This window comes from Chrysemys picta, chromosome 9 (genome assembly GCF_011386835.1).
Source record: "Chrysemys picta bellii isolate R12L10 chromosome 9, ASM1138683v2, whole genome shotgun sequence".
NCBI classification, from domain to species: Eukaryota; Metazoa; Chordata; order Testudines; family Emydidae; genus Chrysemys; species Chrysemys picta.
The window spans coordinates 2,342,849-2,368,335 of record NC_088799.1 but is presented as its reverse complement, the minus strand read 5'-3'; the positions used below and the strand labels follow the sequence as shown (position 1 = coordinate 2,368,335).

The 25,487-nt window shown below is 50.0% G+C and overlaps 1 protein-coding gene across 3 annotated transcripts in view; it reads right to left on the bottom strand.

Moving 5' to 3' along the window:
• MB21D2 (Mab-21 domain containing 2) overlaps positions 1-25,487 on the bottom strand; it is a 73,319-nt gene that overhangs the window by 5,751 nt on the left and 42,081 nt on the right. The window contains exons 1-2 of one of the 3 annotated variants that reach the window (XM_042843859.2): positions 17,681-17,819; positions 17,071-17,230 (exon numbers count right to left, since the gene is read on the bottom strand). The exons of 1 other annotated variant lie outside the window; for it this stretch is intronic. The gene's annotated coding sequence lies outside the window, so the exon portion shown is untranslated. Of the gene's footprint in view, positions 1-17,070; positions 17,231-17,680; positions 17,835-25,487 lie in introns of those variants that run through there. One more of the 3 variants, XM_024107842.3, reaches the window with a different exon arrangement.

Below are 25,487 nucleotides of genomic sequence, written 5' to 3'. Positions count from 1 at the left end.
CCTGGATTCTTTTCCCCGTTCTGTCTGAGGTGACCTCAATGAAACTCTGTTTTCTTACCTATGAAATTAGCGAGTACTGCCCCAAGGTAGGAAATCTTGGCTCCTCATAAGGATTGTTAAACATAAAAGTATTAAAACCAGCAGTCAGTGGAAGCTCTGGGACCAGTGCCCACAGTCACAGAGCTTGTCATTTAGCGCATCCTCCACTAGGCTACACTGCATGCGCGAGAGAGATTATTTTTGTTAAAATAAATCACTGTCCTTTTAATAGCAGGAAACGTGATCTATTTTTATTCCCACATCCTGCAAGGGAAAGAGGGCAGAGCATTACAAAAAGAGGAGAAGGAGAGGCGAGTTTTACCTAACTTTTCCTTTTGGGCTATATCCTCGAATGAACTGGGATGCTTCGAGGCACAAGACACACCATATCCTGTATATTAAGAAGTAATGCAGAGACGCTCTCAACCCATTACGGTATTTCAATGTGAATTGATTTCACAGCAGCCAGTGTGTGTGCAGGGCTCTGCTTCCACCCAAGGAAATACTTCATGCAAATAAGCAGATGTACAGTTCCCTCTATAGAGAAACTGACCATGAAATAAAACACCCGCGTCTTTGCAGACATCCATTCTAGTGCTGATGTCTCCGTTAAAGCAGCTATAGCTAGAGAGTAAGGAAAGCAAGCACCAGCCGGAAAAAGGGAGGTAGGCTATGCTAGTAAGACCAACCTGGTCTCATCAGGTTAAACCCTGTGACCTCCAGTGCAGCCCACAGAGTGCCCAGAATGCAGCAGAAAAGCCAGATTTCGGCTGCCTGGGGCAGAGGAAGAACATACAGCCCAGTCCCTTGTGTGCTCTGGAGAAGCATCAGAACATGCAGCGCTTCTCTGGGACAAGCTGGAGCTCCAGGGGCTAGATCGGCCACGTTTCCATCTCCGCCAGGTTGGCAGCAGGGAAAGCTGCGCGGCAGATCCTTGGGGGCCTGCTGGTGGAAGCAGCAGAAGGGACATATCAAGCGAATGTGTAACCTGGGCCGAGCTCCCCCTGATCCAGTGTCACCCACTGCTCAGCCTGGACTGTCTCCTTCAGGCAGCAGACGCCTTATCTTCCCTTCCCAGCAGACTTGCCACACCCGCTGGGCCCCACGCTGTGTCTTAAACCAGGCGTTAACATAGTCCCGTATCAGACTGTTTCCCCCATCCCTGCCTGGTTTATACCCGACTAGGATACAGGGCAAGCACTAGTCCACTGAACTCTGCAGCGTTTGAAAACCAGCCAGCCCGAGTTGGCCCAGAGCTGGTAAAGGGTTGCTGTGAAAGTACTGCAGGGCGGGCGGGGGCTGGTCAGGAGGGACGAGCTTAGAGACTTGCTAGAAGAAAACGAATGAGAGTTTATGGGAAGCGAGTGCCTGCAGCCCGCTGGCAGCCGTGCGCTGGAGTTCAACAAGAGAGCTGTGCTAACCAGCCATTAGTCCTGGCCACTGCCCTTTCTCCAGTCACCTCTCGACTTCGCCATCAAATCTGCCCTGAGGCGAAGCACAGAGCCACATAGCATCAGCTTAGCTGCACCACATGTTAATCACCCAGCTTCTGCCCGAGCCCTCGTCTAGCTTTGAAAAATCAGCCCCCCGGCGTGTGCACAGAGCACCACGGCTGCTGGCTGCACGGGTTTGGCCTAGGATGTGGGTGTGTTCTACGGAGACTCACTGACCCTGGGACACTCCCAGAACCATTCATGAGACAGCGCGAAGGCACTGCTGGCCCACACCTACAGCCACTGCTCCTGAAGTCACACACAGCAACAGCTCAGCTTCCCTTTAAAACAGAAATGCCCATTTCTAGGCCACAGTGTTGGGAAGAAAAGCGTGACCATGGGACCCAGGTGTGGAAGAGGCAGAGGTGCCTGCCTGAGTCTGCACAGAGCCTGGAACAGTCTGGGCCTGCCTCATGCATCTCAATGGGGTGTTAACACCCAGGCCCAGGGCCATGCAGGTGTCCTGCCAACTCCAACCCAGCAGAGGCTGTGTGTGGCCGGTGGGGAAAAGTGCAGCGTGCCCAGTCCCCGCACCCAGCAGGTACTGCCCTGCCGCTGGAGTATGAACTGGGACAACTGCCGGCTGCCACCCCAGCCCCTTTAGGCAGTTAGGGGAGGAGGTGACCCTGTGGTGGAATCTCCTTCCTTAGAGGTTTTTAAGACCTGGCTTGACAAAGCCCTGGCTGGGATGATTTAGTTGGGGTTGGTCCTGCTTTGAGCAGGGGGTTGGGACTAGATAACCTCCTGAGGTCTCTTCCAAGCCTAATCGTCTATGATTCTATGAATCCTATTCTGCACTGTCTTTACCGCTACTGTTCCCCGCACTAGCCGGATTAAGAACATAAGAACGGCCGTACCGGGTCAGACCAAAAAGGTCCATCTAGCCCAGTATCCTGTCTATGACAGTGGCCAATGCCAGGTTCCCCCAGAGGGAGTGAACCTAACAGGCAATGATCAAGTGATCTCTCTCCTGCCATCCATCTCCACCCTCTGACAGACAGAGGCTAGGGACACCATTCCTTACCCGTCCTGGCTAATAGCCATTAATGGACTTAACCACCATGAATGTATCCAGTTCTCTTTTAAACGCTGTTATAGTCCTAGCCTTCACAACCTCCTCAGGCAAGGAGTTCCACAAGTTGACTGTGCGCTGCGTGATTAAAGCTAGCTCAGGCAGGTTAGCCAGTGCACAGCTTTCATTGCACAGGCATGTCCATGGTCATTTACAGGCGCGCGAGTGCAGGCAGTTTGCAGTTCTTTGGGAATCCCGCAGCAAACAGCGAATCCTGGGGACTGTTCTCCCTGCTGCAGGAAGGAACATTCTGCAAAGGAAACCCCACGGCAGCATTCTCCCAACGGCCCCTTGAGCAGCGGGTCTCAACGAGAACCACACCAAGGGAGGCGTGGAAACATGTCACGGGAGGCGCGAGCTGTGTGCTTCTTTCCCCCCACCCCTCGTCTGTCAGCCCTGGGTGCTGGGGGCCGTGCCAAAGGGCCGTGCACACCCAAGAGCCCTCCCCCCTCCACTCCTCAATCCCTCTCAAGCTCTCCCCCATCCAATCCCTCAACCTGGAGGCAGCGGGGCTCTGGCTGTCAGCCCCGGGGTGGCAGCAGCACAGAAGAAAGGGTGGCAATGGGGCGCTAAGTCTGCTGTAAAAAGTGATATTGACAGATAACACTTTTCAAATGGCCTCCCTTCTGTGCTGCTGCTGCCACGGCCCTGCCTTCAGAGGTGGGCGCCCGGCCAGCAGCCGCTGCTCTCGGCTCTGCCTTCAGAGCTGGGTGGCAGTATATGTACTTGTGGGGCGGGGGAGAGCATAAACAAACTACAGACACAAAGAAGTGGGGCCCGATCAAATAAGTTTGAGAACCACTGCCCTAGAGTATCAAGGGGTAGCCGTGTTAGTCTGTATCCACAAAAACAACAAGGAGTCCAGTGGCATCTTAAAGACTAACAGATTTATTTGGGGCATAAGCTTTTGTGGGTAAAAACCTCACTTCTTCAGATGCATGGAGACCACCAGACTCTTTGTTGCCCTACAGTGACTTGCACCTAATTCCAGGGGCTTCATTAAAAGAGGCTGTGTCTGCTTTAGTGCAAGCAATGTGCACTCGGGGAAGGTGTGCACAGATTCTTTCATTCCTGTTGCTAATTGTAAATCTATCTGTGAGCAGTGCAAGTTCTCATTCTATTGAGCAAACAGAAGAGTGAGCTCTTTAAAACAGTCTTTAGTTACAAAGCGCATGTTAGGGGAGTGTTGACAGAAGCACCCTTGGCAGGGGTGGGAGGTCAGGATGGAGAGAATAAACCATGTGATGCCAATTTAGTCCAATATGGGAGGCAAGCCAAGCAAGCAATTCTTTGCGGCTTGCTATGCTGGAGCCCTATAGATTTTTCTCCTTTTAGCCATCTTTTGTGAGCAGGCTGCAGAACACGCGGCCGGTAACTAGCACTCTTGTTTTAAAAGTCAAGCTTTTATCTCAATGCTTTCTTTACAAGAGCAGGAAGAAACTGGGACACTTCTTTCGTTTAACTGCATGCCGCTGTCAGAATCCCTACTGTACACCGAGGCCTAATGGTGACAGGAAAAACGTAAATTAGATTCTGGGAGTCAGATTCTGATCACCAACTCATGGTGCAGGAACCACGTTGCTCATCCAATGGCGTTACTCCAGATTTTCACCAGGGAAGTGGAGATCAGAATCTGGCCTGGAAAGCAAAGCACAGAAAGAGGATCACAAATTGAACAGAGGGATATCATGGCCGGAATATTGACCATGAGTTCGGAGGGCAGCAGCCAAGCAGGGGAGAGGAGCGAATGGATAGAAAAGATAAAAACAGCAAGTAGCTTGATGGTACTCTGGTTAACGTTAGAAAGCATCGTATATTTTACCCCTGACATTTGTTTCCTTGACCCTGGGCCGCCGTTTATTTAACCAGAATAGGATTTCTCATAACCACTCAAGTTACCTTCTCAGTCATCATTGTTCCCCTGATGGAAATGCACCTTCTACAACTCGCACGGGTCCTTACAAACCACAGAGAAGGTGGTGACGATTCTGTCTTAGGATAACTCTGTGACCCACTTCAAAAGGGAGCTTTTATTCAGCAGGGCAGGAAACATGATTCTTAATGAGGTGGGCTGCTTTGACACAAACAAAAAAACCCCAAACCCACACACCTTGAATTCCCCGGTCAGGAGCCAAAGAAAGCTAGGCTAAAACACTGAAGTCTCCGACAAAAATCTTTGTTGAATTTGATGGGACAAAAAGTGGCTTTTTACAGACAAGGCACTGGTAATCTCGCTCATTTTTTTAGAATGTGTTTTACTGCCACTTTCTTGCAAAGTGTGTGTCATTAAATGAACCTGCCCTTTGAAGGAGAGCTCGAGAGAATTTTGTTTTTTTATATTATTTTGGGAAACCATTTTTAAACCTCACGTCAAAAGACAGGCGTTGCTACCTTGTGGAATGTCATGCAAGGAGCATGAGCCAATAGGAAAGAAATAATGACTCGGAAAAAGCCAAGACCTGGAGAGGCCAGCCATCCAATTCCCCCACACGCCTGCCCCAAAATAAAGATGCAGCTCTAGGATTAGGACCCAGAGCAGTTAGTGGAATTTCATTGATCTTTGACTGCACTAGTAAATATTTTGGGCAGCAGTTTCATTAAACAAAAGTCTCATAAGAAATATTCACCCCAAATCACTGCGCCCTCCAACTAACTACTTCATGCTACAGATGTTTGCACCACAAGTTACTACCTAACTGGTGCCCTGGTACAGCATTTATCTTTTTTGATTCTTCCCGCCTCTCAGCATGGCTGCAGAGATTGCATCCCAAATAAGCTCCAGAAGTAATACTAGAACCCACCCACGCCCCTGGTGGGCAAAGAGAGCCCAGTTCTGCCCCCACGTGCACCCCCGGGGCGCTGCTCAGGTGGGACCAAGGGGGAGGATTCAGCCCAGAAGGTTTTGCTTTGGAAGAGACTCAAGGAGTTTACTCTCTTGGGGCCCAGTCCTGCAAGGTGACTGAGCTCTTTGAAGGAGGTACTCAGCAGCAGCTTGCAGGATTGGGCCCCTTTGACTTGTATACAGGACATCCAAGCCCTGCACTGTTAGCAGCATCTCTGCTCTTCCCAACCCCTGGCCAGCTCCTCAGTCATCTGGCCTGACAGCTGCTGCGGCGTTAACTCAGCCCTGGTCTGCAGCTCATCTGCTCCCCGTGATGCAGCTTTTACCATGCACCAAGCCCCACCTAGTGGACAGTCTCTCTGCTTCCCCACCAAGCCAATGCCAAGTCCGCCGGTTCAGCAGGGGATACTAGTGAGAGATGCCCTCCTGTGGCATCGGAGGGCTGCTGCGGCTGCACCTGGGAAGACACTGAAGCCTGACTTCAAAGCCCTCAGTGTTTCATGCAACGTAAACCCAGCGCAGGTTCCACACTGACCGGTCGCTGCCAGGTGTCTCTGTAGGCAGGTCCAGCAGCTTCCCAGTGATGGTCACAGCAATTCTGTACACACACAAGGAACAAATTCCGCTCGCAGTCACTCCCGGGAGCCTCCCGGTCACGCCAATGAGAGGGGCACGCAGGCCCGTCAGGTCAGACTTTGACCAGAGAACGCACAGCACGTGGGGTTTCTCCAGGATGGTTTACTGCCCTTGGGACATACCATTTGCTATTTGTCTTCTAGTCCCTAGGGGCACAAAAAGCTAAATGAATCCACAGAGTCCTGTTTGCAGACAGCTCGCGTGGGCTGTGCTCACAGAAACGCAGCCACACCCAGTGTGCACCCCTCCTTTCAGTCGGTGTGAAACCAGGGGTGCACCGAACGTGGGAGGCAGTGGGGCTTAGAGATAGTGCCCCCCAATTGGGGCTCAGGAGACCCAGGGTCTATTCTTGGCTCTGCCACTGGTCTGCTGTGTGATCTCAGGCAAGTCACTTCACCTCTGTGCCTCAGTTGCCCTATCTGTAAAATGGGGACACGGATACTGGACTCCCTCTGTACGACACTCTGAGATCCGCTGATGAAAACTTCTATACAAGAACTAGACATTGTTATGCTGCTGCTGGGCCTGTACATGGGTATCTAGCATGCATAATTTTTGTCTCCAATGACCCAGCCATGACATCTCACTTCCATACCCGAGTCTGGCGGTTCTCTACGGACACTGCATCCCATATTCTTCCTAGTAGTATTATTACGATTATGGCATAATTACGATGCATTTTGTACAAGACAGATCATGTGAGGTGTCATTGGAAAAGTGATGATTTGCTGACTGTGATTATCCTATTTGTATGCATGTATCGCTTTTGTATACAAAGCTATAAATATTGACTAGTGATCTGTATTTCAAATGGGCTTACTCTGGGTGCGTGCCTGGGGGGTTGGGGATTATCTTGGCCGTAGCCTCTCTATTGTTGGTTCATGCAGTGGACTGGTCAGCCTGCATGTAACTGCAGCTGGGGGTGTCCCTACCTGTGTGTATGCTGGTGGAAGTGTAGGCCGGGAGAGGGTCTGCCGCTTGTCACAGCAGCACAGGGAGAGAGGGAGCCCAGGCTGGTGAGTCAGAGGGCTCAGTGGTACCCCTGTTACAGGTGGCACCCCAGGGGCAACCTGTCACAACTCCTAGAAACGTGGGCCCGCCACACCCACCACCGATACATTCCTATTCTGAAACGATAGAAGGGACGTGATCGTTCCCCTCTATTCGACATTGGTGAGGCCTCATCTGGAGAACTGTGTCCAGTTTTGGGCCCCGCACTACAAGAAGGATGTGGAAAAATTGGAAAGAGTCCAGCGGAGGGCAACAAAAATGATCAGGGGGCTGGAGCACATGACTTATGAGGAGAGGCTGAGGGAACTGGGATTGTTTAGTCTGCAGAAGAGAAGAATGAGGAGGGATTTGATAGCTGCTTTCAACTACCTGAAGCGGGGTTCCAAAGAGGATGGATCTAGACTATTGTCAGTGGTGGCAGATCACAGAACAAGGAGCAATGGTCTCAAGTTGCAGTGGGGGAGGTCTAGGTTGGATATTAGGAAACACTATTTCACTAGGAGGGTGATGAAGCACTGGAGTGGGTTACCTAGGGAGGTGGTGGAATCTCCTTCCTTAGAGGTTTTTAAGGCCCGGCTTGACAAAGCCCTGGCTGGGATGATTTAGTTGGGGATTGGTCCTGCTTTGTGCAGGGGGTTGGACTAGATACCTCCTGAGGTCCCTTCCAACCCTGATATTCTATGATTCTATGATACTTCCCGGCTACTGGGAAACACAAGCAGCTGGGTTCTTCCCTCACAAATTCTCTCATAAACCATTTGACAAGAATAACTTTTTGTCTACACTAGAAATGCGACAGCGGCTCAGCTGCAGTGCTTCAGTGTAGGCACTCACTACAGCAACGGGAGGAGTTTTTTCCAATCGTTGTAGTAAATCCACTTTCCCAAGAGGCGGTAGCTAGGTTGACTGAAGAATTCTTCCATCGCCCTAGCGCGAGCTACGTTGGGGCTTGGGTCAGCTTAACTACGTCACTCAGGCATGTGGATTGTTCACATCCCAGACCAAAGTACCTGGGTCAACCGGACTTTCTAGTGTAGACCAGCCCTAAGACTGGTTTAAATGCTGACTCCCTCTGAAAGGCATCGCCTCTTGCCCATCAGGAAGGGCTCTCAGAACGAAATGGGCCATTGTGCGACGTCACAATACAGACTTCACTAATTGCCCCTGCACAGGCTACGGGCAAGGGCTTGTTCCATCAGCTTGAATTCTGGAAGGAAATAAAGATAGTGGACAGGAAAACTTATCTCTTTGGCTGTTTGGACTCTGACAGGGCTGGAGCTATGAAACAGAAGCAGAGATGCCGGAATCAACCTGGGTTAGCCCTAGAAGACATTCAGAGCGGACAGATTACTGCAATTCTGTTACCTTTTGGAACCATCAATGGTAACTCATTTGTGCCTGCTTTAATCTGTAAATAACTCATTTATTTTTCCTAGTTAATAAAGCCTTAGTTAGGGCATGTCTACACAGCAGAGAAAAACCCACACCTGGGTAAAATGAGTGTGTCTCACTTCCCCCTTTTACAGATAGGGAAACTGAGGCACAGAGGTGCAGTGACTTGAGAGAGGTGACAGAGTGGGCCAGTGGCAGAACCAAGAACAGACCTCAGGTCTCCTGAGTCCTGCGAGGTGGGAGGGCCCTAGAGCCCGGGCTTCACCCCGAGCCCAGAAGCCTACAGAGCACCACAACAGCCCTACAAGCCTGAGTCGGCTGGCACAGGCCAGCCGCGGGCTTTTCTTTGCTGTGTAGACAGACTCTTAGTTTACTATTGGACTGTTCGTGTTGTCTTTGGTGTGAGATCTGAGGTACAAACCGAGCTGGGGTAAGTGACTGGTCTCTTGGGACGGGGCAACCTGAACGTTTTGTGATCCTCTGGTGCACAGCAACCACCCAGTGGCACAACAGACCGGAGTGCCCAAGGGGACTGTCTGGTAAGGCGGTTACACTACTTCAGGTGTTCACATCTGTACTGGGCTGGTGAAATCGAATGATAGAACATACAGCCAGTCTGGGGGGTCTGCCCTGAGGCTGGTGCTCCCAATTTTCGTACTAAGGTTATACTAAGTGGGGCTGCCTTAGACTCACTTGAGGCGCAGGGCAGAAAGCTGAATCCCCACCGCATGGGGCTGAAGCCCGGGGCCCTGAGCCCTGCCACCCGGGGCTAAAGCCAAAGCCGGAGCAATGTAGTTTTGTGGGTGCCCCTGTCGTGTGGGGCCCCAGGCAACTGCCCCGTTTGCAACCCCCTAACGCCGGCCCTGGCTTTTATATGCAGATAACCAGTTATTGTGCACAGGTGGGCCAGGGAGTTTTTCTAGCATGTCTGGGGGGCCTCGGAACGAAAAAGGTTGAGAATCCCTGTGTTAGAGGATGTGGCAGAAGGTGCCGTGCCACTGGCTCCATCTAGCCGCCCATCACTCCTGAGAACAATGGTCCGACAGGCACACGCCAGCTGCGGCGTTAACCTCTGACCGAGGAGCAATCGCAATTCGAGACTCCAGAAGCTGGGGCTTCACGAAAAAATATCAAATATTGCCAGATTGGCTGATGTAGTTTAATTTGTCTTAGCCACAAGACCATATTTTTTCACTATACAGCATGGCTGCGAGACATTCAACCCCAATAGGATTCTAGATTTAGGTTAATAACGAAACAAATACAACCTAAAGCTTTGCTCACAAGAAGCGTACAATGGAGAAGGCGGACGAAAAGGCTTAAGGTATACGACAGCTCTCGATCATCTTCACAGGTATAACCAAAATTAGGAACCTCAAAGAAATCAAACCTTTTAGGTCTAGTTTTTATAGCGGTTTTGATGGAAGTGCCCTTATGGAGGCTGTGTTTCTGCAGCACTCACCATCCCCGGCACGGAAGCTGTCCCTCAGAAGGGACACAGGTGTCAGCAGAACATTCTGCTGCATATACGGCATCAGATAACAGCAACTTCACCAGTCCCCTGCTGACAACTGGACCCCCCGGTGAGGAAGACCACAGACCTCCCCAGTTCTCTCTCTCATCAACAGAACTGTGTATGCCAGAAGCAGAAGCATTAACGTCGAGACTGGCCCCTTAAGACGGGCACTGTATTAGAAAAATCAAAATGAGGAAGCACAAATCATGTCCAGAATCCTGGTTATTCAATCCTGACCGCTTTGGGGAAGGGTTGAGAAGAGAACAAAGCCCTGGCTTTTTAGTGGATACAAATAAAAGCAAGGTGCAAATAGGAGCTAGCAAACACAAGTCATGTACCGAGCGCCACGCTCTGCCTAGCTGAAGAGATCCTGCTGTGACAGACAGCTGTCCACAGGCCCAGGCTTTCCTTTCTGCTCTGCACACACGCAGAGAGCGTCGGGGCACACCCACGCAGAGCAGAGACGTTCTCACAGCACCCATGGCCCTGCAAGTACAGAGCTCTCGAGGGCCAGCCTTGCCACCAGCAGGGCCAAAGCATAGAACCGAGAGAACAAAACCAGAGTGCACAATAAAACACAGCAGCCTGTTTATTTATCCATTCACAGGCTTTTCTATGCTGCTCATCAGTGTAATCATTAGTCCCCGAAAACACTTCACTGGGCCTGTCCTCACAACACTCTGAGCAGCAGGGAAGTACCGGGGATGGGGAAATGAAACCCGGAGACCTGACACACCAAGAACGGAGACAAGAACCCATGTTTAAGTTTCACTCCAATTCCGCAGCCACAAGTGTGCCTTGCTCTAGTCCCCTCCCTTCCCAAAAGGATCACAGGGAAGGGGGAGGGGTGACTTCCGAGGAACTGCTATGGGGAGACAGTGAGGTCCAAAGCCCCTGGAGCAGGTTCCCTCTGATGGGACGAAGGCATGATCATATTGGCCTTCAGGGTACATCACAAAGTAGAGAGCGAGAGAGCTCGTGCGTGTGTACCGTCTATATTCCCTATCCACCCAAGTACCCGACCTGGGAACTTGTCAGTTATTTTGCAAGTCATTGCAGGCTGATGGATAGTTTACAAGCATGCAAAATATGTAGTTTCATAGACGGTTGCTGATCTCATACCTGTTATCCAAACAGGTTAAAATCCAGGATTTAAGGAAGGGAAATATCCATGCCATTTCTTAATCTTCGCCCCCCCCTAACAATCAGAGGTATATTCTCCTTTCACTGAAGGTCTGCGATCCCCATGGCACTTGTGAAAGATACAGCAAGAAGACAGCAGTTTCCTTACTGTGAAATTACCTCTTCTATCAGCAGATGGAGCAAATGCATTGGTTTTACTGTAGGCTGCAGAGAGCAGCGGATGTGTGGAAGGAGGGGGGGGGGTTGGAGAAGAGCTGAAAACAAGGGGAGTTAGGTTTTTCCTACTGCACTTCTGGGGAAGGAAGGAGAAATCTCTCTCTCACCGCCCATCCCCTCCCCCCACCATGAAGGAATCACCCAGAACAGAAGTTAGAAGCCATGGCAAGGAAATCCAGGTGAAACACTAAGGCAACATATTAGAATTACAAGGACAGAATAACTGAGTGATTGAACATTTGCCAAGGGAGGAGGCTAGGACAAGGCTAGGACAGATCCCCACCTATTGGAGGTTTAAGGAGCATTTTATATCAGTTCTGCTGCACCAAATCATGGCAGGTGGAGACGAAAAACACCTACAGTGTCAGGTCATCACAGAGCCATTATGGGTTTTCTCCCAGCATGAGAGTGCCTTAACTAGTGCCATGATACCCTGTGTGTGGCTGGAGGGAGGGGAGGCGCAGCACGAATAGATTCATAGATTCTAGGACTGGAAGGGACCTCGAGAGGTCATCGAGTCCAGTCCCCTGCCCGCATGGCAGGACCAAATACTGTCTAGACCATCCCTGACAGACATTTATCTAACCTACTCTTAAATATCTCCAGAGATGGAGATTCCACAACCTCCCTAGGCAATTTATTCCAGTGTTTAGCCACCCTGACAGTTAGGAACTGTTTCCTAATGTCCAACCTAAACCTCCCTTGCTGCAGTTTAAGCCCATTGCTTCTTGTTCTATCCTTAGAGGCTAAGATGAACAAGTTTTCTCCCTCCTCCTTATGAGACCCTTTTAGATACCTGAAAACTGCTATCATGTCCCCTCTCAGTCTTCTCTTTTCCAAACTAAACAAACCCAATTCTTTCAGCCTTCCTTCATAGGTCATGTTCTCAAGACCTTTAATCATTCTTGTTGCTCTTCTCTGGACCCTTTCCAATTTCTCCACATCTTTCTTGAAATGCAGTGCCCAGAACTGGACACAATACTCCAGTTGAGGCCTAACCAGAGCAGAGTAGAGTGGAAGAATGACTTCTTGTGTCTTGCTCACAACACACCTGTTAATACATCCCAGAATCATGTTTGCTTTTTTTGCAACAGCATCACACTGTTGACTCATATTTAGCTTGTGGTCCACTATAACCCCTAGATCCCTTTCTGCCGTACTCCTTCCTAGACAGTCTCTTCCCATTCTGTGTGTGTGAAACTGATTTTTTCTTCCTAAGTGGAGCACTCTGCATTTGTCTTTGTTAAACTTCATCCTGTTTACCTCAGCCCATTTCTCCAATTTGTCCAGATCATTTTGAATTATGATCCTGTCCTCCAAAGCAGTTACAATCCCTCCCAGTTTGGTATCATCCGAATAGGGTGATGAGAAGAGTCGGGGGTGGCGAGGTGATGGACAGCATACCTAACTACGCGTCCTGTTTATTGCAAATGAGTTGAAGAATGTCCACACAGAATAACTGTCACGGAAGGCTGGTATTTTGGCCAAACCACCTTTACAAGGCACTTTTTGTGTTGGTTTTATTTTAGTATTTAGTAGCCACTTTATGGTGTTTTATAGCATCATAAAATCCAAGCAGGGAACAGGCAATTGACACTGTTTATCAGAGCTAGAGAACAGAACAAGCGTTGTTTATAGCAGCATTGTTAAGACTTTATTGCAAGTGCATATTAATAAGTTATGAAAAGAAACGATCATCTTTACAGGGGCAATTGCAAGTGAAATTCGATCCAAAGTTAGGGTAGAGGTTGTTTAAGAAATAAAAGTCAAGCATTCACAAAAACCTAGGAGGAGAAATAGCTCAGAGTTTCAGTGGAAGCGAGTGATTTTGGTTATTTTAAAATAGAAGTGACTGCAGCCCAAACACTGAGAAAGTGAAATAGACCCACTAGTCACTTTCACTTCAGTCTGGTTGCATTTCACTCTTTTCAGACAAAGTAAACACACAGCTTTAATAATGAATTAGAAAGGAGAGATTTAACATTATTTCTGTTGAACTACTGCAAGCTGTTACTTATCACATAGGCTTGGATTATAAACCGGAGGAAAATGCAGGGATTTTGGAGTTCATTGGTTCTACACTGAATTGATAATCTACAATTGAGAGAGAGAGAGAGAGAGAGAGAGAGAGAGAGAGAGAGATTGACAGTAAATGTGTGAATCCAGTCTATAAAGCTTTCAATTACTTGAGAGATTCTGAAATAAAATTAATTAAAAGTGCATCTAATTTAATGAGGCATTTGGGAGCCAGGATTAGCGTTTTAGTTAAATAAATTATATTAAAATCTTGCCAATCTGACTTCAGAGGAATTCAAAATGTAGAATCTCAACTGTGAGCAACATGGCCTGGGTAGAGCAAGGCTACTCTGGGTTGGGTCCCTGTGCCCACCCCTCCTTTCCCCCATGGTGGTAGCCCTGTAGGATAAGAAGGGAGGAGGCAGGTACCAGGGCATCTGTCTCTGGAACCCTCCCCTAACCTCGGGGTGGGGCAGAGCCAGTATTCTGTGGGTCTCAGGGACCGTGGCGTGGTCTGTTCTTAGGAGGACGGTCTGCATGTTATGAGCGGGAGCCTGTGTGTTCAGATCAGCCATCAGGGGTTGGACCATCAGCCTGGGCTTTGTGCACCTGGAGTACGTGCACAAGTCCCTAGAGCCAGGCGTTCCACAGGGAAACCTGCAGGGGTGGAGAGAGCGTCTGGCCACAGTAAACTGGATGTGAACAGAGACAAAACTGGCAGCCCTGTCACAGGTGAAGCTGCCAGTGAGCTCAGTGGGGTCGTACAGTCCGGGAGCAGATTCTTAGGGTTTCTCAAGGTAGATTTAGGCCTATAACAATTGTGCTAGGGACTAGGCTCCTCATTTCAATCTCCTTCTGTGCAGCTGCAACACCCTCGGAAAGGGAAAAGGAGGCAGCGGCTTATTCTGTGGCCACGGGGGCTAGGAATCCAGACCACAGCAGTGAGAGCTTGTGTAACATCCAGATCCAGGTCACTATGAAGAGGCAGATTGCTTAAAACACTCCAAGCAGGAAATGCAGGAGGCGGGCAGTGGGGAAGAGAACACAGTTAACGTTACCAGGAACCCAGCAAGGAATGCTGGGAGCCAGCCGGCCTTCGCCTGCCTGGGACGCTTGCTAGGCTCAGCATTTAACGTTGCCCCAGCTTTAGCACGCCCCAAGCCATCGCATTCCTGTATTAATGGCTTAGGCAACGGTCAGCTTTGCATTTGTTACTACTTCTGCTTGACCAAGGTGACCTGAATCCACAGAGGCTGCACCGCAAGCTCGGCGCTCTTATCCGGCCTGCGAGCCGGACGCACTCTGCATTTTCAATCAGAACCAGCGTGCTGCAGCTGGCCCCAGTCAAAACCAGCATCACCTACCCGCAGCATTCAAACCTCAGGAGTGGGGCCGCCGAACGCCACGGGACTGGCTTAATTACCAAATTAAAACAAAAAACTTGGGTTCTTGCCCTTTGCTGCTTTCTGAGCCCTTAGGATGCACTTGGGTCACATTTTCAAGCTTTTCTCTGCAACCATGAAGGCTGCCACTTTTTTTTTTTTTTTTGGTAAAGTGAAAACTGAGATTCCCACATAGTCCCAGGACTCCAGGATCTGGAACTTTAAGGAAAACACCCAATATTACCAGAGATGGCATCAGTGTCAGGTGACGTCTTTTCACTCTGTAACCAAGCTGAACGACTAACACGTTGGAACCTCTAGAAACCCTGTGCCAAAGTTCCCTCTGGAGTAAACCCAGCATGCAGTTACCTCCCGCGTGCACCACCATGTCCACGTGGACAACCCCGCAGTACCAAGGACATAGCCATTGCATTAGGCTGGAGAGTCAACCTTTCCCGCTGCAGCAAATGCAAGCACAACTCATTTCAGTAACTTCGGGGATCTCTTCTGCTTCTCTGAAGTAGGACTCTGATGCCATGGATAGGTGCTCATGGGCACACCCCTGATCTCACTGCACTTACTCACATGCACAGTTAAATCACGTGTGAATGTTTGCAGGATGGGATCTAGACATGTGACAAGCCTACACTGCATCACGCCCTCCCTCTCCCATCTGATCTTTATTCTCGGTCGTTTTTCGTAAGTAACTTTCCACATTCCACTGTAACCCAGGCTCCCAGGGGCATGTGAAAAAGCTATTTGAAGCCTGAATTTAAGTGCAAGTGTTTATTTATAGACCGGATATATAGTTTAAATTTCTTCTGCCTTCAGTACAGTCAACCCAGCATCAGCTCTGCATTCATTACTTATAAAACAAGCAGCTCTCTCTTGCCCAGTTATCACACCCCTTTGATCTGCATGCATCTGAACCTCCTGAGTGAATGGGAACAAGCTCCAGAATCTCAAAGCATGGCAATGAGAGACGGGTTCCAGGATCCTGGTGTGGAGCCATGTTTTGGGCTCCTCGGTGCCCAGGTCCGGCAGCAGGTGCATCGTTTGTCCTGTAACAACAGTGGCCGTTTGGTGGGAGCGTTCCAGGCCAAATTTTGTCAGGTCTTACAAAAGGCACACCTGTAATTAGACAGCCACCTTTGTCCTCCCACCATCCATGTGGCCGTGCTCTGAAGAGTGCAGACTCCTGCACCCCTGAGCAGCAGAAACGCATCATTGCCACTGTGTTTGGGGCCCAACATCCTTTTCTTGGGCAGCAGGATTTGGCCCTGGGAGATGGTATGCTTTCGCCAATGAGCACGTGCACTGACTACCTTTAACACACACAGCCTGTTGCCAACTCTCGCAAGTCTCATGGTCTTTGGTGCTTTGCTCAAAGCCCCAGCTCCTGGAGTCAGGTGATGATGTGCAAATCTCAGCTTCCATTTACCAGCAAACCGTTTCGAGCCCTCTTGGTGGCAGAGAAACGTTGAAAACACGACCTGAGTGAGACCTGAAAGCTCAGAGGGCAGGAAGGAAATAAAGCAAGCCAGAGGTATTTTTATTTCTAGAGCCCAACTCAGGACTCCTGGTTGCCTGGGGTCGGCCACGCGGCACCCAGTAACCAATTCCCCGTGACACTCCCCCTCTGGACAGCCGACACCCATCCACGCCCTCAGATTGATCTGGTCATGGCAACTGTGCAGGCCAGCGAAGTGTGCAAGAGGCCTGACTCACTAGGCGTGGTGGAGCCAGGGTGCAGAGCAGCCACCCTTGGTAAGCACAGCTGTGGGTTACACGGTACCACCTTCGAGAAGCTGCTCAGAGTCTGGCCTACCACAATCCCCAGGGACGAGCAGCACAAAACCCTCTGCAGCCAGGGCTATTTGCAATTCAAGGAGCGGCCACGGGAGGGTAGGTGTCTCGTAAGATTGAGAGTTTCCTTTCCCCCTTTGGGGAGCAGGATGTACTGTAGTTCCTTTAAACATCCTTAAGGTTCTTATTAGATTCAATAGCGGAGCGCACTGGCTTGATGTTTCCTAGAGGTGCATGTTGAAACAGGGAGCTCTGCTTTGTCTCTTTCCACAACAGAGAGAGGTACGCTTCCTCGGGTGGGGAGAATGAGGGAGTCTGAACTCCCTCAGGGAATGAAGGGGGGACGTCTCCCTCACAGGGACTGCCCAGAAGGCCCCGCAGTCTGCATGTGACAGAAAGCACAGCACAATTCACCCAGAGCTGCAGTGAGCCATTTGCCAGGAGCGCGGCACTCCAGGGACACGCTGGGCTGGGAATTGCAGGAGCACTCCCTCCCATCTGCTCACCAGCGACGCTCACACACAGTCCCTCCTGGGTCTGCTGCTCCGGCCAGGCGGTCGCTCTCCCCCGCACATGCACAGATTGGACTCGGCTCTGAAGCAATCCGTTCAGATGTGTTCAGGGCAGCAGCAGTCAGCTTTGCACTGAACCAGGGCGGGGGTTAGTCTGCAGCCAGAGAGAGATGTGCATTTAGGACCTCCCATTCCAGCCCCTTCGTCTGCAGGGCACGCGGCACTTCACCCGACCTCCCGCAGCTCCAGGGGCCACAGGGCAGGGCAGGTTCCGTGCCAGCTCCGAGCTCAGCAACTGGCCTCTCCACAGGAGAGCTCGCTTCGCTGATCTCTGCTTCATGAGCAAAGCCACTAGAAATGCACTGAGACCCCCAACCTAGTGCACGTAGCAGGACACGGCTGAGCAGCCGTCAGAGACCTCGCAGCACCCTGACTGCGCTGGGCTGGACTCACTGTCTCACTCCCAGGCCTGACCTAGCCAGCTCCGCTCAAGCCTCAGTGAACGGTAACTGTGGTTTTAAAAGCGCTAGGGGGCCTAGGTTTGAAATGTGGGACATCGCACACTGGCTGCGACCACTAACATCTTCACTTTGCTCTCACGTACCGTCCTACCGGACAAACACACAGCAGAGCCGCAGAGATCCCGTCTCCGACATCACACTTCGGCATAAACAGCAGTCTGTCGCCTTCCTCCCTGTTCAGAGATGTCGTCTCACACCCTGCTTCCTCTCGCTGGCCAAGGCCATCCCCCTTACACTCTTTCCTCTCCCAACAGGAAAGAGACATCATTTGCAGAAAAATCCCATGATCTCACTCTTCACGGTGACCTTTGCTCTCTCTCCTGACTCTCCCACGTGTTATAAGCTTGCAACGTTCTCGCTAAAAACAGACTCTGGGAAAGGCCTGTGTCTTCACCCTGATCTGTGCAGGTCCCCACACACATCAGGGACAGATGAAATGTAATAGCAATGGAACCATAAAATAGATACACATAGAGAATGCAAGAATGGTCCTATCGATCAGTGGTCCATCGAGCTCGGAAGCAGACACTGGCTGATGCAAGGCAGAGCAGAAGGAAGGTGCATTGCTTTAAGTGCACAGGACCTCACCAAGGTACAGCAGGGAGTTTCTTCCCTAGGAAATCTCAAAAAGAACAGGAGGACTTGTGGCACCTTAGAGACTAACCAATTTATTAGAGCATAAGCTTTCGTGCTCAGGCCACAGTGTCCCTTTCTTTGCCTTCACCTGCCGGAGTATCTCCTCCTTCTCCAGTTCCTCTCTACCTCCCTCTGCATTTCTACCTCCCTGTGCCTGTCACAGAGATGGGATTCAGTGAAGGAGAGTGACAGCAGAACCCTCTTTTGTTTGCCATTAACATCCCCCTACAGTACAAACACAGCCCCTCCCAGGAGCATTGCCAGGCAGGGAAGGGCTCATGGGCACAGAAGATGAAGCAACCCAACAGCTGCGAGAAAGGAAGAACGCAGGTAGGTACCCAGGGAAAGCTGACTGCCCGGGCATTTCTGAGCACAGGTAGAAACAGAGCAGTCACAACAAAGGAAGGAATTATGCAAAACTAGCCGGAGTCAGCTGATCTCTTTCTAATTCCCAGCACCTGACAGCGCAGCGCTAATCTCCCATGTCTCAAGAAGAATGTCACAGGCTGAGGACTGAAGGAATAACCTAGCTGGGAATGCAGGTGGCTCTGACACACACACACACACACACACACACCACCATTTCAAAATCCACGGGCAGTTACTGCAACATGTCTTTATCTGGGGCAGTTTCTTTCATACGCGGCATGTTCCAAACGCAGTGCAAAATTAAAGAATCGATCGGAGCTAGTGAGACAAATGGAGTTAAGAGGTATTAAGCCATGGAGCACGACATTTGAAAGGAAGGACAGTCTGGTGGCTAAGTCACTGAACGGTGACTCAGGAGATCTGGGTTTGATCCCCAGTTTTGGCATAGTGTGCGCTCCCAGGTTCACAATCTGAATTCTCAGCAACAGTTTTTTAAAATTAATTCAGAGTTTGTGACCATAAAGCCAGTGTAAAGTTAACTACATGTAAGAGATTCTTACAAACTCTTCTCTAGTTTTACAACTGGTACTTTAGACTTTGGGGCTTGGACTGAACCAACCTACGTTACAGGGAGTAACTCTACTTTCTGCTAACTGAATGCAGCTCCCTCACTGAAGTCCAAGGGCTGCAGTTGGCCTGTGTCTGAACAGAGAATGTATCTGAGGCCTGGTCTATATTTTGAGTTTAGACTGACGTAGCTACGTCATTCGGGGTGTGTCATTTGGTAAACTGACCTAGCCCCCAGCATAGAGGCAGCTAAATTGATTATGGAAGAATTCTTCCATAGACCTAGCTGGTGCTGCTCGGGGAGGTGGGTTGCCTTCCGCCAACACAGGAAGTGTCCGTTTCTATTCTAATGCAGACTAGCTGGGAGGGGTTTAAAGCCATTTTATTTGTAGTGGTTCCTTGTCAGACCAAATTTACACTCGGTTTCCCACAACGTGACTATTACAACTCCTGCCCAAGTAGGTTAAACTGTAGCAAGAGTCGTCGTGATGGAGCCAGCTTTTGCTCTCAGCTACGCTAGTGGGAAGATGGGGATTCTGTGCTGACACCGGGTCAACCGAGCACAGAATCTGGCCCTGAGGGATTAACCTGCCTTCAGATGGGCCCGAGGTGGCTCCCACCACCGACAGCAACAGCACAAGTGCAGGGTTAGAGAACATGGCCCTAGCCCTGCGGCACCAGTCTCCGCTCAGCATCACAACATTGCTTCGACCTCTCTGCGTTTTATTACGAGCCCAAAGGGAAAAGCCGACCTATTCCATTTTAAAGGTACTTTGAGTCAACAAATCTGGTATTGAATACACCTCCATGAGCAGCCTTTGGCTTCCAAAACAAAAGTCTCTCTCTTGACTAAGAGGGCAATCTCTTAGCTGCTGGCAGCATGGGCATGCTCTTGTTGTCTGTAAGCCAACCAACCACTCGGAAGGGCAGTGGTGTGCATCCCCACCCCACACCTCACTGAGGACAGGCAACTCAGTGACCCCCTTCCCCCCCATTCCACAGAGGGCTCCAGGCCAGGAACGCCCCAGTAACGCCAGGCACCCACCGCCAGCCCTAGCTGCCCAGGCACACTTGGAATAAAGGAGACCGAGCTGGACCAGGCCTGGGGCAAGCTGCCAACGACCCTCGCCAGAAGGAAATCCCCAAACGAGTTGGGAGAAGGAATTGGAGGGCAATAAGAAAGGAGCGTCCCTACGGCTCCCTGACAGTTCCCATGGAGGAGGGCACACAGCCAGAGGTCCCCGGTGTCACTACAGATAACAGGAGGTAGCCAAGTTTTCAGACAATAAAAATGACTCAAGATAGTGAAGTCCAAAGCAGACTGCGAAGAGTTACAAAAGGGTCTCTCAAAACCGGGTGACCGCGTGACAAGACGGCAGATGAAATTCGATGGTGATGAGTGGAAAGTGATGCACATCGGGAAGCATAATCCCAACAGATACCAAAAAAACGGGTCTGAATTAGCTGTTACCACTCAAGAAAGATCTTGGTTTTTAGTGCAACCACCGCAGCAGGCCCTTTCTTACCCTCATCTCTCTCTCCCCCCAGCCCCCTCCTGCCTCCTCTCATTTGGCCTAGTTGTTGGCATGGTGGGTAGATCCCCAAGGAGCTCTGGGGGAGAGGGCGGCTTCCTCTTTACTTCTGACGTGTCTGACCAGGCCCAAACCTCTGCCCCAGATTCAGCTGCAAACAGACACGAGCGAGCCAGAGCGCCAGGCAGCCCAGCGGGGACCCATGGGGCAAGACTTCAAGCACTGGGCCAGGGTCCCTATGCGAAGGCCACTCAGGCAGCACACGGCTGCCCCAACGCTGGCTTCCCCAGCCACTGGTGATTCCCCTGCAGCAGATCCTACATCAAACCAGGTGCTGGCCTAAGGGGCTCCCTGACACCGGCTGAGTGGTGTGCATCTCGGAGGAGAGTCAAGGCAGTTCTTGGTATTAGCAGCAACCCAGCAAGGACTGCACGAAATAGAAGGGGGGGCCGCGTCGCTGCTCCAGGGTCTAACGTTTCCGAGAAAGGGGATGGTTTTAACCCTGGGCGGCTAATACTGAAAAAGCCGCCAGCTCGGCCACTCTGGTCACTAGCTTTTTCACACGCCTCGTGCAAGCCGGAGCAGGGCTTGTGGCAGGCAGCAAGGCAGACTAATGAGAGGGTGAGTGCTAGAGTTTCACAGGGACCTATTAAAGTGCCAGACGGAGCATTCCTGGCTCTCTAATTAACGCCCACTTGAAATCAGAATGCAGGATGACATCACCACAACTGCTTGCATTCCAAGGTGCGACAGGGAGGAACCAATTGCTACACTGAATGACCCCAGGATCTGTTTATGCTCTCTGTATGTGTGTATATATATCTCCTCAATATATGTTCCATTCTATATGCATCCGAAGAAGTGGGCTATAGTCCACGAAAGCTTATGCTCTAATAAATTTGTTAGTCTCTAAGGTGCCACAAGTCCTCCTGTTCTTCTTTTTGCGGATACAGACTAACACGGCTGCTACTCTGAAACCCAGGATCTGGATTCAACTGCGCTGGCGTTCTTGGCAGAGCCTCAGAATTCACGCATTTCATCTCAATAACATGCCCCAGGGTTAAAACAGTGGGACAGAGGCTGCTGAGGGGCTGCAGACACAAGCCAGTAAACCTTTCATGCGTACTCTGCAGAGAGATTGAAAAGGGAGCAGAGAGCAGCACTTGGGCTCCAAGAATCTGCCATTTCAGGAGCTAGCTAGTCTAGATTTTGCCTCAGAGCACCATAGCTTAGCCCTAGATTGACCCCTAACCATCTCCCCACCAAGTAGTCTCTCTCCTCCCCTCCAAATCTATTTCTTTCCCATCCCTTCCCCAGGAGCTGGCATCACTCCCATCATCAGAAATAGGCCGACATCTGGCACCAACATGCGTGTAGTAGGGCTTCAGCTCGGCCATCTCCCCAAGCTGTCACTGCCAGCACCCTGGAAGCTGCATTGAAAGGAGCCGGCTCTGGAGCTCAGGGCGGCTGGGAGATACAGGAGTCTAGAAGAGCAAGCCTGCCTGGGAAGGACAGTCATGGGACGAGGTCAGGCACTCATTGGCCCCTCCATACCAGCTAACAGGTCTCTGCACTTCAGTTCACATCCACCTTTCACCAGGAAACACACGGTGTAGAGCAGGGGGCCCAAGCAGCGGTGGAAGGCTGCCGCATTTCAGTAGTGCCAGGGACAAATAACAGTGCCAAGACGGTGTCCCTTTGTGGGGAGATTCTGGTTGTCGTGCCTCCAGTCACTGAGACTGTTCCGCAAGCGAGAAAAAGACAAAAATCTAGTTCAACTGGGATACACCAGCTTTTCTGCCAGAGTTCTCAGCTGCTTCACTGCTATCCGGCTTACTTCACTCAGCGTATGGCATTTAGTGCTCCCCCTTCCACGCCAACGGGTATCAGAAACAGTTGAGAATTGAACGACATCAAAACCATACTGCAAGGAATCTTCCCCTCACAAAAGCGTACATTAAGCTGTGCCCGTCAGTCACAACGGTCACCTATGCAAAGTACATCCACTTCATGAGGTAAAAACTTGGTTAAAAACAAACCCGTTTTTAATACGAGGGCAACAAGACGTTTCCAGAAAGTTTTTTGATTTGCCTGTTTGTTTTTATTAGACTGTTCATTAAAGGAGTCGTGTCTTTTTGCAGTGTTAGTAACCGTTGTGCTAGCATTGCATGAAACCCGGAAAGGGAAATTGACTACCCCAGAAGTGAGCGTGGTCAGCCTGTGCTTAGCTCTCCAAGACGAGTGAAGGGCAAAGAGTAAAACCTGCCACCATGAAGACAGAGAACTCTGGCTGTTCACACGGAAAGGGTTTTTTACAAATATCGAAGGCAATAACACACCTAATGAAAATTGTTTTTTCGTCTTCATGAGACAAAACATATGCAAATATCACTACTAAAACATAGGGTGACCAGATGGCCCGATTTTATAGGGACAGTCCCGATTTTGGGAGCTTTTTCTTACATAGGCACCTATTACCCCCCACCTCCTGTCCCGATTTTTCACACTTGCTGTCTGGTCAACCTACTAAAACACAACCAACAAAGGCCTAAAGCTCTATGAATCGGGATGACCTCCTGATAGTTTTTAGATACACTTCAGTAATGCTACAAAGATTAAAAATGATAGAAATCTACAAAATAGCTTCAAAGTAAGACGTCAATGGAGACCGAAAGCCACACTAACAGACCTACAATGCTTAATTCTCTGTCTGTGAAGGTTCATTACAGATTCTTTTTAAAGTCTCGTTCCAATCCTCCTCCCCTTTCCTTACCCAAGTTTTCAAAAAGACCCTAGGAACTCAGTGGATTACGGGGGAAACTCATGGTTGTGAGGCATGCAATATTCAATCACCCCAAGGCTATTATGGGACAACACTCCCATGCTGAGATAAGCAATGGTTTAGAAAAATATCTGAACGGTTTCAAACATCAAGATGATTTCACACCCAGATGGAAAATACTTGGGTTATTATCGCAACAGTCATTATGGTATTCAGCATGCAGTCATGCTAGGAACATCACAAGAATACAGCCACTTTCTTTGATAGGATTAGGGGACTGATCCAAACCCCACTGAAGTCAATAGGATTTTTCCAATGGCTTTAGTGGGAACTGAATCAGGCCCTAAAAATTAATCATATCAGACTACATAAGACCTCATGGTGTGTACACCCTATATCTAGTTAATAGATATATGGAGGGGTTACAGTAATATACAGTGCATTTATTTTCCCCAGTCTAGAAGTGAATAAGACCAGTGATGAGGACTCATAGCTGGGTATTGCACAGAAAGGACCGGGATCAAGCTAAGGGTGAGAGCACAATTACTAACATCTCCTTTTGCATCATGCATGTCAGGGCCCTTGGTGTGGGAAGCTCTGGCGAGCATGCTCAATGTGCGCTCAGAGTGGCATTTTAATGGAATATTTAAAGAGGAGTTCAAAGCAAAAGCTTTGATGTTTGTGGCCTTTATGCTCAAGGAAAAAGACTCTGATTTGCAAAAGGTGCTATCTGTGAGCTCGACACTGCAGCCCAAACAGGCAGGCAGCACCTTCCAAATAAATGCAGCAGTCTTTCTAAACCGTTATTTGAACTGTACGTGATTCTTGCACCAAAGAAAGCACAAAGGGCCAGGGTGTGAACAGTGGCCCAGAACAAAGGGAAAAAGCATTAAATAATAAAGAGACAATTGAAAACAAAAAATCCAGCTGCATAATCACACGCCATGTCAGACTCATTCCCTGTGATACTGGGATATGAAATCCCTCATCTAGCACTGCTAAGGCACATTTCATACCTCCAGCAAACTCTTAGTAACCACGGTGCCACAGGGCCCTCTGTTGCTTTTTACAGATTCAGATTAACACGGCTCCCCCTCTGATCTTAGTAACCAAGGCTTTGCCCTCCAATGGCTGCTAAGCAGTCTAACCAGATGTGTCTGTGTAGGTTTCAGTCCAGTTCCTAGCAGCTGCAATCGACAAGCCCGTCACAACCGGCAATCTCAGAGCCACTGGGTACTGGATACACATTGGAATGTGGACCATCCTCCTTCCAGAAAGGGGCTGTTCCCACAAAGAGACCCAAAGCAACAGAGTGAAAGGCTGGTGAAACCAGCATCTCCAGTCTAATGAAAAACAAACAACAAAACCAAGAAATGCGTCCGTCCCGTCCCCTCTCCCCCCTGCCCCCACGGGGTTTGCTCAGCACTGATCACGTTGGATCACGCTGGCTCATGCATAGCCCAGAACCAAGCCAGCTTTGCAAAGTATTGAGTTTCACTGTGAACCTTTTGCACACTCATTGCCCCGTCCGTCATGCAAACCTCCCTGACGGATGCAATGCGGGCATTGTGGCCACTCCACAAGACAGTCACTCAGATACTTGCATAGGGCCAACGCCAAGTGGGCAGTTGGTTACGACTGCACGGGGCTGAGACCTGGGCTTGCTATACCCAGCTCAGGGGGTGACCCTGGGTAACTCACAACCATTCCGTGCCTGAGTTTTCGCACTTATAAACTAAGGTGTAATAACCCTTCCCTACTCCAGAGGGCTGCGGAGAGGCTTAATCTCTTTGAAGCATTTTGATATCATTGATGTGACAATGATAGCAAGACAGGAGAAATGAGGGGAGTGTCCGACTCCTAAATCCTGTGCCAATGGTCATGTTGGACACGCTCACACCAGGGAGAAACAGCAAAATCGCTTATCTGTGGCTGTGCGAGGAGACTGGGGTTTAGACACACTTATTGCTCCCGATACTCATGTCTGCTTGCCAGACCCCCGCC